Genomic DNA, 14,354 nt, shown 5'->3' with positions numbered 1-14,354 from the left:
TTCATCTTTGTTCCCCTTTTCTGAGAGCAGGAGAGAGAGAGAGAGAGAGAGAGAGAGAGAGAAAGGAGGAAAAAAAAAAGGCGTGACTTGATTTTCAAACGAAACTCCCACAGCCAACAAAACCCTTTTAGAGAAATAAGAAAGGAGGAAGAAGGAAGAAAAGAGGGAAGAAAGAAAAAACCGGGCGGGGAGGCGGAGGGGGGTGGGGGGTGGGGGGAGAAGCGAACGCCCGGCAGGCTTTCCATTTGAGTGGGAGAGTTGAAGCGAAAGGCAGAGAAAGAGGGGAAGAAAAAAAAAAAAAAATCCTGTCTGCGGTGGAAAGAGAAAAGAAAACTTGGGCTGACAGGAGGGGGTGGGGGGTGGAAGGAAGTGAGAAAACAAAAGAGAGATAAAAGGGCTGCTTTTTGCCTCTCTTCCTCTGCGCGCTGGCTTAGGAGGAGCTGTTTTCCATCCCTTCAACGTCAGCCCTGCCTCACTCCCTTCTTCCTGGGAGGGAGAGAGAGAGAGAGAGAGAGAGAGAGAGAGCGAGAGGAGGAGAGAGGAAGAGAGAGAGAGAGAGGGAGCAAGAGGCAGAGGGAGAGAGAGAAAGAGAGGAGCGGAGGGCGGGCGCGGAGCAGGCGGCGGGCGCGCGTGGAGGCGGCGGGCGCGCAGCAGCAGCCGGCGGTGGGCACCCGAGCCCCCGGCCCGCGAGGGCCCCAGCGCAGCAGCCGCGCCCGGACCAGGGTGAGTGTCCGCGCGGCCCCGGCCCCGCAGCCCCGGGGCGGGAGGACGGGAGGACGGGCGGGCAAGGCGGGCGGCGGCGGCGCGGGGGGCGGGGGGGGCGCGGGGGTGGGTCGCTGCGGCCGCGGCCGGCCCGCCCCCCGCCTCTCCCCGGGGACGGTCGCGCGCAGGCCCGCGCCGCGCTGCAAACATGTCGCCTTTCCCTTTCACTTCCACATTCCCGCATGCCGGCGAGCTGGAGGGAGAGAGAGGGAGAGCGGGGAAAGACGGAGAGATGGCGTCTGGGGGGGGGGGGGGGGCGGGCGCGGGGGTGAGAGGGGGAAGGGAGGGAGGAGAGCGCGCGAATGAGAGACTGAGAGGAAGAGAGAGAGAGAGAGAGGGAGAGGGGAAGAGAGAGAGAGGGGGAAGAGAGAGAGAGAGAGGAGAGAGAGAGAAGCAGAAATGAAAGGAAAGCAACGCGGTGGCGCGGGAGGCCCGGGCGGTGGCGGCGGCGGCGGCGGCTCGGGGGCCCGCACGTGGGTGCCCCGGCGCCGGTGCGCGCTCCCCCCGCCGCCCGCCCGGGACTCAAAGTTTCGCCCCCTCCGCCGCGCCGCCCCGCCCCTCGGCTGCCCGCAAACTTTATTCTCCGAGCGGGTGGGGCCGCCGTGCGTCCCCGCCACTCGGGGTGGGGGAGGGCGGAGCGCGCCTCTGGGGGGGTGGGCTGCCCCCGAGGGCCGCGCCGTGCGCCCCGGGGACCCCCGGGCCGGGACCTGTTGAAGGCGCTCGCCGGCTGGCCAGGTCCCCATGGCCTGTCCTGAGTCTCCCCGAGTCCCCGGTTCCCCCTTCCTCGTCATCTGCTCTCCACGTCTCCTCGCGGTCATTTTCCTAATTGGACGGCGCTGGTGGGTGTGATCGCCGGCGTCAGATCGGGGGGCCTCGAGGCTGCGGGTGGGCGCGGGGGCCCGGGGACCGTTAGGGCAGCCTGTCCTCTCCACCCCGGGCTCGGAGATCCCATAGAGACGCCCCCCCCCCCCCCCTGCCACCGCACCCCCAAACCGCGGACTTGCTAACTCGTGCGTATCGGGTGTTTTTTTTTCCCCCCAACTTGCCTTTTAAGATGACTTTTATGGTCGCTGCCACTGCATGCCTCCAGTCTGAGCAGTAGTTTGGGGAGATTTAAGAGGCCAGGGAGGTGCTTGCGTGGGTTTTAACTAACCCCAAACGGTCATTAATGTCTCTCCGAGCTCCGCGATGGCGCGGGGAAGGCGCAGGCTTAGCCTCAGTGCGTTTTCACGGGGACACTCCGGGGTGCTGGTCCTTCCAGTGAGTGAGGGGCCACCCTCCTGGGCCTCCCTGGAGTTGGGGCTGAGTGCCCTCACTGCTAAGGGTGCCCTGGGCGCCTTGATTTCTGTGCCAAAATGGGAACGCCCAGCCGGCGTCCATCTGCAGGGGACATGACCAGTTCCAAGGGGGCGCCTGGGAAATGTACAAAATTTCCCCACAGGTGTTCGCAGAAGGACTTTGCAACCCTCGAGGGTCACCCAGCCACCTTTGAAGCTGCTCTTTTCAACCCTGCCTTTGAGTCCATGTAAGTAAAATCCGTCCGAGTTCATGTCTTGCCAAGAAGAAGGCCTTCAAAGGACCTGCTGGGCCAGGTGGGGAGGGCCGGAGAAACCATCCCCGACTGCCATTAGACGGTAAAAAAAAAACACACACGGATCCTTGGTGTCTGTGATCAAAGCCGCGGGCCTGTCTGGTTTTGATTTGGGAGACGCACGGCCTGGCGTGGCTGTCCCTTTCTCACTTGTTTTCAAGTGAAGGTTGTTTTCTGGTGGTTTCGTCACGTGTCACCCTGTGCCAGGCACCTGCCCGTCTTGGATCAGGACCTCTTCATTTGGTCACCTGGAGTTCCAGCTGGATTCGTGCTCCGGGAACCTGCAGGGCCTGGCTGTCCTGCCCGTGGGCAATGGCAATGGCATGGAGCGGCGTTCCCCTTGGGGAGGGGGTCTTGGACATTTAGGCCCCATTTTCTTGCCGCCAGGCTCTCCCCCGAGTGCGGGTGGAGGGAGGCAGTGAGTTGAAGCGGAAGGCAGAGCCTCGCTCTTTTTCCTGGGCGCGAGTCTCTGTCCTGTGGTGCGTGGCCAGCAGGTCACTTGGTTCCGTACTGGGGTCAGCACGTCGCACAACCGGTGAGATTTATTTTTAGGCTCCCTTTCTGGGAGACGAGGAGACAGGAAAGATGTGGAATGGTCCCCGACCGGTGTGGCTCAGTGGATAGAGCGTCGGCCTGCGGACTGAAGGGTCCCGGGTTCGATTCCGGTCAAGGGCATGGACCTTGGTTGTGGGCACATCCCCAGTAGGGGGTGTGCAAGAGGCAGCTGATGGATGTTTCTAACTCTCTATCCCTCTCCCTTCCTCTCTAAAAAATCAATAATATATATATTTTTTTAATAAAGATCTGGAATGGTTTTCAAGTTGGAGGAAGGGAGACGAATGGGGGGCCCCCCTCCCCCCCGAGATTTTGTGCAACGATTTCTATTCTAGCTTTGCTTCATGGCCCAGAGATATTTCTACAGGAGTTGCTCTGAAAAGTTTGAGTGTGACGTCAGGGGGGAGGAGGACAGAAGTACAGTGGGAGTCCGGTGCAATCTGGGAGGATGCCCCGTCTGGCGTGCTGACCCACCTCCCAACCCCAGGGCAGGGCCTCATTTTGTGGAATGAAAGGTTCCGGGAATCTGCTGGATCTCATGCGATTGGTGGTTGATCCCAGCACCTTGGACCTCAAAACCCAAGAGGACCTGAGAGGTTGCCTGAAAGAAACCCAGGCATGCCCTAGCCAGCCCCGTGGTCGGCAAACTGCGGCTCGCGAGCCACATGCGGCTCTTTGGGCCCTTGAGTGTGGCTCTTCCACAAAATACCACTCGCCTGGGCGAGTCTATGTTGAAGAAGTGGCGTTAGAAGGAGTTTAAGTTTAAAAAATGTGGCTCTCCAAAGAAATGTCAATCGTTGTCCTGTTGATATTTGGCTCTGTGGACGAATGAGTTTGCCGACCACTGCCCTAGCCGGTTTGGCCCAGTGGATAGAGCGCCGGCCTGCGGACCAAAGGGTCCCGGATTCAATTTCTTCCAGTCAAGGGCATGTACCTTGGATGCAGGCTCCTCCCCGGCCCGGGCCCTGGTCAGGGCGTGTGTAGGAGGCAACCCATCAATGTGTCTCTCTCCCATCGATGTTTCTCTCTGTCTCTCCCTCTCTCTTCCACTCTCTCTAAGAGATCCATGGAAAAATATCCTCGGGTGAGGATTCACTAAAGCAAATAAATAAAAATTAAAGCTGTCAACAAAACCCAGGCCTGAGACAGGCTCCGGGCCTGGGGCCCCACAGTAAGGGGCAGGGTCAGCCCTTGACCCTGAGCTTTTCAGAGTTCATGTCCCGTGCGTGCTCTTTCCACAAGGCTGCCGCCCCTATTCCTGCTGGGGCGCGTTCCCAAGATCATGGCTCTGGGAACATGAGACCACGGGCGTATGCTGTGCGCAGGAGACGGGTGTAAAGGAGCCTCATTTTCCCGCTGTGTCACGCATACTGTCCTAGAGGGTTTGACCGGCCCGTGTGACTGCTAGGGGAACGGGGGGGGGGGGGGGGAGGGAGGGGGGGTTTCTGGCTGTTTTCACATGGACTTCTTCAAAGTCCACCAGGTCAGCGGGCTGTTCCCAAGCCACGCTTAGCACTTTATTTTTAAAAAATATATATGTTTTTATTGATTTCAGTGAGGAAGGGAGAGGGAGAGATAGAAACATCAGTGATGAGAGAGAATCATGGATCAGCTGCCTCCTGCACGCCCCCTACTGGGGATCGAGCCCATAACCCGGGCATGTGCCCTTGGTCGGAATCGAACCCGGGACCCTTCAGTCCGCAGGCCGACGCTCTGTCCACTGAGCCAAGCCGGCGAGGGCCACACTTAGCACTTTTCGATCTGTAATGCTTTCTTCATGGTTTGGTACTTGCGATTTATTTAGGATTGGTCTGGGGGAGGAGATGGGGGTGTAAGGGGCAGACACCCCAACTCTCTTGGTGGATTCGATCTCCTTGTTCAACATCATTTCATGAGGGTCGAGGTCCTTTTTGGTTCCCTGCGAAGCCCCTGTGCCTAAAACGGGGTCTGGCACGTAGAGAGCCCTCGATCCATGCTTGTTGAATCAATGTATTGGACATGAGGCCAAAGATTTTCCTCGCAGGAGGAGTCGGAGAATGATACAAGGAGGCGGGGCCGGGCGGTGATGGATGGGAGCTGCAGAGTTTTGCAGTGACACATTGCTTCATACATGCTCCGGGCAGGTGATGCTGCGGGAGGGGCTGGGAAGCGAGAACCTTGAATGGGGTGGGGCCGCTGGGTGGAGACTTGCGCGCAAAACAATAGCAAGGCCTCCGATTGGACTGGATGTGGGAGAATAATCATAATTAGATATCTCGGGCCAGGCTTGGCTAAGTGCTTTACGAATATCATCCGCCTTAGTCTTCGCAGGTGCTAGCGACGCCAGTGTCATCCCCACCGGGCAGGTCGGGAAACCGGGGCGCAGGTTGGGTAACCAGGGGCACACAGCTGGCATCTGAACCCAGGCAGACCGGCTTCAAACCGTGCCTCCCTGGCATGGCAAGTGAGGCCAGACAGCTGTGCCCACAGCAAGGCGCTGGCCCTCAGAGCATTCTGGTTCCTCGGAAGGATGGCAGACGAGCCCTAGCCGGTGTGGCTCAGTGGGTAGAGCGTCGGCCTGCGGACTGAAGTTGTCCCGGATTCGGTTCCGGTCAAGGGCACATGCCCGGGGTTCCGGGCTCAACAGCTGATCAATGATTCTCTCTCATCGATGATGTTTCTGTTTCTCCTTCTCCCTTCCACTCTGAAATCAATATAAATATATATATATTTAAAAAAGGATGATAGTAGAAAAAAAAAGGAAATTGTTGGTCTGCAGGGAGCGAGGCTGGGCCCTCACAGTGCCTGAAGGCCATGTATTTACCCAGTGGAGGCTACGAGGGGGTGGGTTTTGGGGGGGCTTAACTATTCCCCAGGCTGAGTGGTTAGCACCAGGTTGGGACTATTTTCCACTTGATAAAGATCTGGGAGACTTTTTTTTGGGGGGGGGACGGAGGGTTAGGTAGGGTATGCTTTTCAACTTAAATTATGGTTGTCATGTATTTGAAACTAGTCGGAGTTTTACTTTTCGTAATGTATGTTTATTGATTTCAGAGAGGAAGGGAGAGGGAGAGAGAGAGATAGACAAATACCCATGACGAGAGAGGATCACGGAGCGGCTGCCTCCTGCACGCCCCACACTGGGGTCGAGCCCGCAACCCGGGCAGGTGCCCTCGCCGGGAATCGAACCCGGGACCCTTCAAGTCTGTAGGCTGATGCTCTGTCCACGGAGCTAAACCAGCGAGGGCGGTATGTGCACTTCACCTTAAAGGATGGTTGTCATGTATTTGAAACTGGGGGGGAATTTTAAAGCTAGATGTGTCGCTCTTGCCCCTGAGGCCAACAGAAGGCGTCTCCCACGCGTGGGAGCCATACCCTCCTCTCCAGGGGCGCCGGTCCAGGCCCTTCCAGACCCCAGCACCTCCCCTTTGACTGACAGCGTGAGATTTCCCACTCGCTGAGCTGGTCCCGTCCGCGTGCAGCTTGCAGTCTCCCCGGGAGACAGACATTAAACTAATCATTACCCAAATACTCTTTAATTACAGTGGTTACCCATGCTTCAAAGGAAGAAGTACAGAGGGCACGGGGGCTGACAGGCCGGGAGGCCGGGGAAGGGAGGCGGTCCTGAAGACAGAGCCTTTAAACAGCCCCGTGCAGCCCCGTGCAGGGTGGGCGGGGAGGCCTTCGCCAGGGTGGGACCGTCCATCGACCTTGACCTAAACCCTTGCTACTCTCTGTGGTCCGTGCACCAGTTAGCACCCCCATTTCCCGGGCGCTCGCTGGAAATGCAGAATCTCAGGCTGCTCAGCAGACTTGCTGAGTCTGCTTTTTTTTTCCTTTTCTTTTTTTTTTTAAATCCTCACCCGAGGCTATTTTCCCGTTGATTTCTAGAGAGACTGGAAGAGAAAGGGAAAGACAGAGAGAAACATCGATGTGAGAGAAACACATCGACTGGTTGCCTCCTGCACATGCGCCCCAACCAGGGCCCAGGCCCGGGCCGGGGAGGAGCCTGCAACCAAGGCACGTGCCCTTGACCGGAATCGAACCTGGGACCCTTCGTTCCGCAGGCGGACGACGCTCTATCCACTGAGCCACACCGGCTGGGGCTGAGCCTGCATTGGGACAGGATTCCAGGGCAGGATAAAGCCTGAGAAATGCTGATGGGATCGAAGTACTGAGTTGAGGTTCTGGTGTTGGCCGGGACGGAGTTGGGTGACCTCGGGCCGGTCGCGTGTCCGGGTAACGAGGGGATCAGAGCAGCTCCCACGTTCCCCCGGGGCTCCTCCGGTGCCGCCTCCAAGGGGATTGAGGTTCCGGGTTCGCGCAGCACCCACCTCTGAGCTGCCTTTGGTGGGGGCCGGGCAGCCTCGTCCACGCTCTGGTCTGACCTCAGGAAGCCCTGAAGAGGCTGGAGCAGTGGGTCCCCACGTGGGGCACACGCCCACAGGGGGGCAATGTGATGTTTAAGGGGGTCAATTCGAGAATGAGTTATTAACAGTGAATGTTTTGCATGTCTCCTGGTTCTAGGGGCCTCCTAGACAGTCTATAAACACATATTGTGCCACATGTATGCATTTCAGTTCTCTAGTCTATGTTTCGAAACTTTATGTGCTATTTTTTAAAAAAAATTTTTTTTTTATTGAGTTCAGACAGGAATGGAGAGGGAGAGAGAAATAGAAACATCCATGATGAGAAAGAATCATGGATTGGCTGCCTCCTGCACGCCCTGCTGGGGATCGAGCCTGCAACCCAGCATGTGCCCTTGACCGGAATCGAACCCAGGACCCTTCAGTCCTCAGGCCGACGCTCTATCCACTGAGCCAAACCGGCTAGGGCTATGTGCTATCTTTTCACATCACTTCATACTAGTATTATTTTTTTTAACCATTTCTTAGTGATTTCTTCCTCAGTACTTCAACTGTCCTTCCGTTCTTTTATCTTTCTCTCTCATGGAGGCCGTGTTCTTTGGAAGCTTGCTTAGACCAAGTTCATGGCCTTTGAGGCTTCCTCCATGTGAATAGGAGTTCACTTTTTGAATAACTAGCATTCCCGTTGCAGGAAAAATCCTGCAATAGGGTTTCTGCTGCACTCTACCCCGCCCCGCCTCCACTCCTCCCTTGTCCCCCGGCCCGCCTTCTCCGCCAGCCCGCCCGCCAGCCCACCCCGCTCTCCTTCCTTCTCCCCCGGCCCCGCCTCCGCTCCTCCCTTCTCCTCCCCCCCGGCTTGCTTGCTTCTCCGCAGCTTTGCTCCCTTCAGCATCTCTTGGCTTCTTTCTATGCTGTCTTGATATGCAAATTAGCCACCATCTTTGTTGGGTAATTTGCATACTCGTCCTGATTGGTTGGTGGGCGTGGCTTGGGCGTAGCGAAGGTGCGGTCAATTTGCATATTTGTCTATTATTAGGTAGGATAAGAATGCTATGTCACGGGGCGGGGTGGAGAGGGAGCATCAGGATGTTAGAGGTGCTTGGCTGGGGCGTGGCCACAAAGAGGCTGGGAACCACTGGGCTAGACCCGTGGCCGGCAAACTGCGGCTCGACAGCCACATGCGGCTCTGTGGCCCCTTGAGGGTGGCTCTTCCACAAAACACCACGGCCTGGGCGAGTCTGTGTTGAAGAAGTGGCGTTCGAAGAAGTTTCAGTTTAAAAAATGTGGCTCTCCAAAGAAATGTCCATCGTTGTGCTGTTGATAGTTGGCTCTGTGGACTCGTGAGTTTGCCGACCGCTGGCCTAGACCATCAGAGCTTTGGAGAAGGAACAGAATGATTCACAAGAAGCGTGTGGGGCTTTTTTTGCACACGGGGAGGTTGTCTTTTAAGGCGACTCGGGAGGATTGGGTCTGAAGGGAGAGAAAAACTGGCCGGGGTCACAAGGTCCTTGAGGAAGAAAAGTGTAACGTTTCTGCCCAAAGAGGAAACCCAAAACGGGGGCGGGAGGAACCTGCTTCGCAGTGGTGCATGGGAACACGATACTTTACGAGTTGCCACGGATCCGAACTGCTTTGGCTCCGTGGATAGAGCGTTGCCCTGCGGACTGAAGGGTCCCGGGTTCGATTCCCGACAGGGGCACCTGCCCAAGTGTTGGGCTCGGTCCCCAGTGAGGGGCGAGCAGGAGGCAGCCGCTCCATGATTCTCGCTCATCATTGATGTTTCTCTCTCTCTCTCTCTCTCTCTCTCTTCCTTCCTCTCTGAGATCAATAAAAATATATTTTATTTTATTTGTTAATATATTTTGTTGATTTTTTTACAGAGAGGAAGGGAGAGGGATAGAGAGTTAGAAACATCGATGAGAGAGAAACATCGATCAGCTGCCTCTTGCACACCCCCCACTGGGGATGTGCCCGCCACCAAGGTACACGCCCTTGACGGGAATCGAACCCGGGAACCTGGAGTCCGCAGGTCGACGCTCTAAAAATGTATTTTTTAAAAATAACGAGGGGCCAGTGCCTTCCTTGGCTGATCTCCCCCAGCACTTACTACGGCCAGGCACCCTTCTGAGCGCTTCCCATGGATTCGCTCATTTGCCTGGGATCACTTTCCAGACGTCACACACCTAGAAAGTGTCAGGACCATGATGGTGGTACCCAGGCAGTTGGGTCCCAGCGTCCCGGCTCCCATGAGCTGACCTAGTAACCGGGCAGGTGGGATGGGGCAGTGGGGGGAGAGGGAGGAACTCCTGTTGGTCGAACAAGAAATGGGATTGCAAAGGCCCCTGCTTCCCGGGGAACAGAAAGGACTTCGCCGGGGAAACGTGTGTGATGAGTAGCACCGGGTTGCCAGGCACCATGAGAGCCTGTGTCAGATCGGGCCCAACTCACGCTTGCTTGCAAAGGAAAACGACGAGGAAAACGAGCCTGGTGCGGCGCTGCACGCCAAATGGAATGTTCTAGAATCGGATTAGCAGGGGCTGGAAGAATTGCACTGTCCAAGACGGGGCGGGGAGGTGGTAGCAGGAAATGGTGTGAGATTCTGAAAGAGGGGATGAAAGGAGGTGTAGAGGCCCAAGCTGGGACAAACGTACATCCAATCAGCAGCTTCAAAAGGGGAAGTCAAGCCGTGGCCGGTGTGGCTCAGTGGATAGAGCGTCGGCCTGCGGACCGAAGGGTCCCGGGTTCGATTCCCATCCACAGCACCTGCTCTGAGTTGCGGGCTCGGTCCCCAGTGAGGGGCGTGCAGGAGGCAGCCAATCCATGATTCTCTCTCATCATTGATGTTTCTATCTCTCCCTCCCTCTTCTTCCTCTCTGAAATCAATAAGAATATATATATATTTTAAAAAAGATAATAAATCTCTTTTTTTTTAAATGGTAAAATCACACTGGTTTTTATTACCCGCTAATGAATGTGTATAGCTCACAGACCTGACCCTTCCCCCAGCCCGGGCCTTCCCCCAAGTACAGAGGACTTTTGTCTTTCTTTTATTCATTTGTGTGCTATTTGAATCTTTATCCGTAGGCATTATCTGTCAAATCTATGTATTTGTAAATGGAGCGAGAGGACGATGGGAAGTGGGGTGACCTCTGGAAGGGGGTGGGCCCCGTCTCCCGTCACCGTCGCCATAAAGGAGTTTCTGATATTAAATATATATATGTGCTCTATTGTGTGTGTATTTTGGGAGTACGCAGGGAGCTGTAGGAACGGTGAGGGTTTTCAGTGCAGTCGGAAGCTGAGAAGAAAGGATCACATTGTAGACCCATTGCCTTCCCGTCTCCGCTCCCCAGCTCCCCGGCTCCCCCAACCCCAACCCCCAAATCCTGGGTAGGTGATAAGTAAGGGGATCAAAACCAGGTAGGAATGATCACCTCGGAAAGCAGGCGTGTCCACCTTCGGGATGTACACGGGAAAACGGGAGCTTCGTTAATGGCTCTTGGTTACCTGCGGTTGGTCTTGTGGGCGGCGCCTGAATGCCCCCCCTCCCGCCCCCGGCCCTGACCCCATCCCATTCCCAGGGCGGGCCTCAAGGGAGTGGGCTTCAGGGTGCATGTGTTTGGTGAAAAGCAATTGCCAGCCCGGCCCGTGTGGTTTGGTGGTTGAGCGTCGACCTATATGTACCGGGAGGTCAAGGTTCGATTCCTGGTCGGGGCACACGCCTGGGTTGTGGGCTCCATCCCCCTGGGTCGGGGCGTGCAGGAGGCAGCGGATCCATGATTCTCTCTCATCATGGATGTTCCTTCCTCACCCTCTCCCTTCCTCTCTGACATCAATAAAAATATATTTAAAAACACACACAAGCCCTGGCCGGCTTGGTTCAGTGGATAGAGCGTCGGCCTGCGGACTGAGGGGTCCCGGGTTCGATTCCGGCCAAGGGCACATGCCTGGGTTGCGGGCTTGATCCCCGGTGGGGGGTGTGCAGGAGGCGGCCGATCAATGATTCTCTCTCATCATAGATGTTTCTCTCTCTCTCTCCTTCTCCCTTCCTCTCTGAAATCAATAAAGAAATATATTAAAAAAAACAAAAAACAAAAAAATACACACACAAAACAGTCGCCAGATGTTAACGGTGATTCCATGTCCCTCTCCAGCTCGTCTTCACAAGGACCCCCTCCTCGCCGGCCCCTCATTAAGCATCAGGTGCCCTTGGACACTGGGGTGCTGGTTGGTGAGCCCCAACCTGTGATGTCCATGTCCCAGGCTGGACGCCCCGCCCCCACAGACATTCCCTAGCTGCAGACCAGAGACCATGGTGGACTTGTCCTGACCTGGAAGCGGGTCCCCCTCCACAATTCTGGACTCTGTCCCTGCTTCCCCCCAGTCCTCCCATGTCACTTCTCTGCACGCTAGGACTTCCCCCTGCCTGTCCCTACGCCCTGACCTCCCCTGCCCTCCTCTCCGGAGAGGATCTCACCCCCCACTCCTGACCTGCACCCCCAGAGGTCCGTGGCCGCCTCCTGATCACACCCAGGGGCCTGTTTTGTGGCCTTTTCTTACCTAGATTTTCTTTTTAATCCTCCCCCCAAGGATATTCTTCCATGGATTTTTAGAGAGCGTGGAAGGGAGAGGGAAAGACAGAGAGAAACATCGATGTGAGAGAAACACGTCGATTGGCTGCCTCCTGCATGCACCCTGACCAGGGCCCAGACTGGGGAGGAGCCTGCAACCGAGGTACATGCCCTTGACCAGAATTGAACCCTGGGACCCTTCAGTCCTCAGGCCGACGCTCTATCCACTGAGCCACACCAGCTAGGTCTTACCTGACTTTTTCGTGGCAGGTGCTGTTGTGGGGGAGTCTTGCCGCCAGTGGGTTTTGGGTCCCCCTTAGATCTTTCTGGTCCTGCTTTTTCTACCACCCCCTCCTCCCCTGGCTGCACTTGGGGGGGGGGGCCGGGGCCATGGCCCCCCGCAACTCGCTCTCCTCCCGTGGCTATGGTTGCAGCCTCCTCGGCCAGGGCTCTTGGCCTATATCCCTGTCCTCATGTCCCCTCAAAGCAGCTTAGAGCTGGGATTACACTTGTTACAGCTTTGGCTACTCCTGGGGTTTCTTTCTGCCGTCTTTATTCTATGCTTTCTTCTTTTTGTGCTATTTTTTTTTTCCTGTACTGCTTCGGAACTTACACACTATTTCTGTTCTCTTCACGCATGCAGAACACATAGGGTTTAAAGTCAGTTGGTGTCTCTATATCTTTTTTTGAGATAACTCGAGAACCTCGGAATGCTTCACGTAAAGTCCGTGCTCATGCTCCGTTGCCATGCAGTGGGTTAGCGACACCGTCTTCCTCTCTTTACCTCTACAAATCGGGCCTTGTTTTGAAATATTTTTAAAAATATATATTTTATTGATTTTTTTTACAGAGAGGAAGGGAGAGGGATAGAGAGTTAGAAACGTCGATCAGCTGCCTCCTGCACGCCTCCTACTGGGGATGTGCCCGCAACCAAGGTACATGCCCTTGACCGGAATCGAACCTGGGACCTTTCAGTCCGCAGGCCGACGCTCTATCCACGTAGCCAAACCGGCCGGGGCTTGAAGTATTTTTTATTGATTTTAGAGAAAGAGGAAAGGAGAGAGGGAGAGAGAGAGAGAGAGAGAGACATCAATGTGAGAAGCATCGATCAGCTGCCTCCTGCAACGCCCCCTACTGGGGATCGAGCCCACAACCTGGGCATGTGCCCTGACCCAGAATGAAACCCACACCCTTCCGTGCTCAGGACGATGCCCAACCATTGAGCCACACTGGCCAGGGTGAACTTTTAAAAAAAAAACAACTCCATCCACGGCCCGCTAACCCAGATTGCTTCCTTCCTGCCTCTGTACCCCCAGATACCTTGCTTTGGCCCATTGTTTTCTTGTTGCCAAATGCCTTCTTTCCATCTTCGGACAAAGTCCTAGTCCTGCCAGGCCCAAACCTTCCCCACCCCATCCCCGTGCAGAATTAGCCTTCCCTTCCCCATTCAGGGCCACTGTCACCTCGCCTCTTAGTCTGTCGCTGTGCATGGTCAGACCCCACACTGGACCCCGAGCGACTGAAAAGCTCAAAGCCGTGTCATTTATATCTGGAGCCCCAGTGCCAGGGCAGAGTGTAGTTGCTTAATAGATACCTATCGATGGAACAGAATCGATGCCAAAAATCAATACTCTCTTCCTCTCGCACAGTTGTTTTTTTAAAAATCACAAGCGCTAACCTGCCCCACGACTTGGGACAAGTCCGCCTCACCTTCCCGGATCTCAGTGTCCCCCGCTGGAAAATGACAGGCTGGCTGCCCCCGCGATCCACACTGGCTCTAACACACGGGGATTCGGTGTCACGTGTGTGACTGTCGGTCATGAGAACGTGGATCAACTCTTGAGTCCCAAGTGGAATGAAGGGTTGAGGGGGCCGTGGAGAGAGAGAGAGAGCGAGCATGATTCTGCAGTAACTGGGCATGATTGGGAAGAGAGGAAAGTGGAGGGACTCGAAGGCAAAATTCATATGAAATAAAGATGGCACTTAACATTTGTGACCTGGTCTTGGCTGGTGTGGCTCAGTGGATAGAGTGTCATCCTGTGGACTGAAGGGTCCTGGGTTCGATTTCAGTCAGCGGTGCATGCCCGGGTCACGGGGTCGGTCCCCATTGGGGGCGTGTAGGAGGCAGCCAGTTAGTGGTTCTCTCTCATCACTGATGTTTCTATCTCTCCCTCTCCCCTCCTCTCTGGAAAAAAAAAAAAAAGAAACAGTAAAATTTGTGACCTGGGACAACTTGATTGGCTTTCTAAAAAAAAATAATGAACACGTTATCACAAAATAAATTTCAGATGGGTTAAAGATGGCAAATATAAAAAAATGGACTCGAGAAAATTCTAAGTTTGACTGACATCCCAGAAGCCATAAAAGAAAAGACAGCCGAAACAGGTTTGGCTCAGTGGATAGAGCGTCGGTCTGCGGACTGAAAGGTCCCAGGTTCAATTCCGGTCAAGGGCATGTACCTTGGTTGCAGGCACATCCCCAGTAGGGGGTGTGCAGGAGGCAGCTGGTCGATGTTTCTCTCTCATCAATGTT

At 55.5% G+C, this 14,354-nt stretch overlaps 1 protein-coding gene across 2 annotated transcripts in view; it reads left to right on the top strand.

Annotated features, from left to right (window-relative positions):
- Positions 1-226: 226 nt before the first annotated feature.
- ZNF710 (zinc finger protein 710) overlaps positions 227-14,354 on the top strand; it is a 68,650-nt gene continuing 54,522 nt past the window's right edge. For both annotated transcript variants that reach the window (XM_054713245.1, XM_054713244.1), the window contains exons 1-2: positions 227-723; positions 2,204-2,287. The gene's annotated coding sequence lies outside the window, so the exon portion shown is untranslated. The remainder of the gene's footprint in view (positions 724-2,203; positions 2,288-14,354) is intronic.

Source organism: Eptesicus fuscus, chromosome 25 (genome assembly GCF_027574615.1).
Source record: "Eptesicus fuscus isolate TK198812 chromosome 25, DD_ASM_mEF_20220401, whole genome shotgun sequence".
In the NCBI taxonomy this organism is placed as follows: Eukaryota; Metazoa; Chordata; class Mammalia; order Chiroptera; family Vespertilionidae; genus Eptesicus; species Eptesicus fuscus.
The sequence above is the reverse complement of the archived record's forward strand: the minus strand, read 5'-3'. Positions and strand labels throughout refer to the sequence as shown.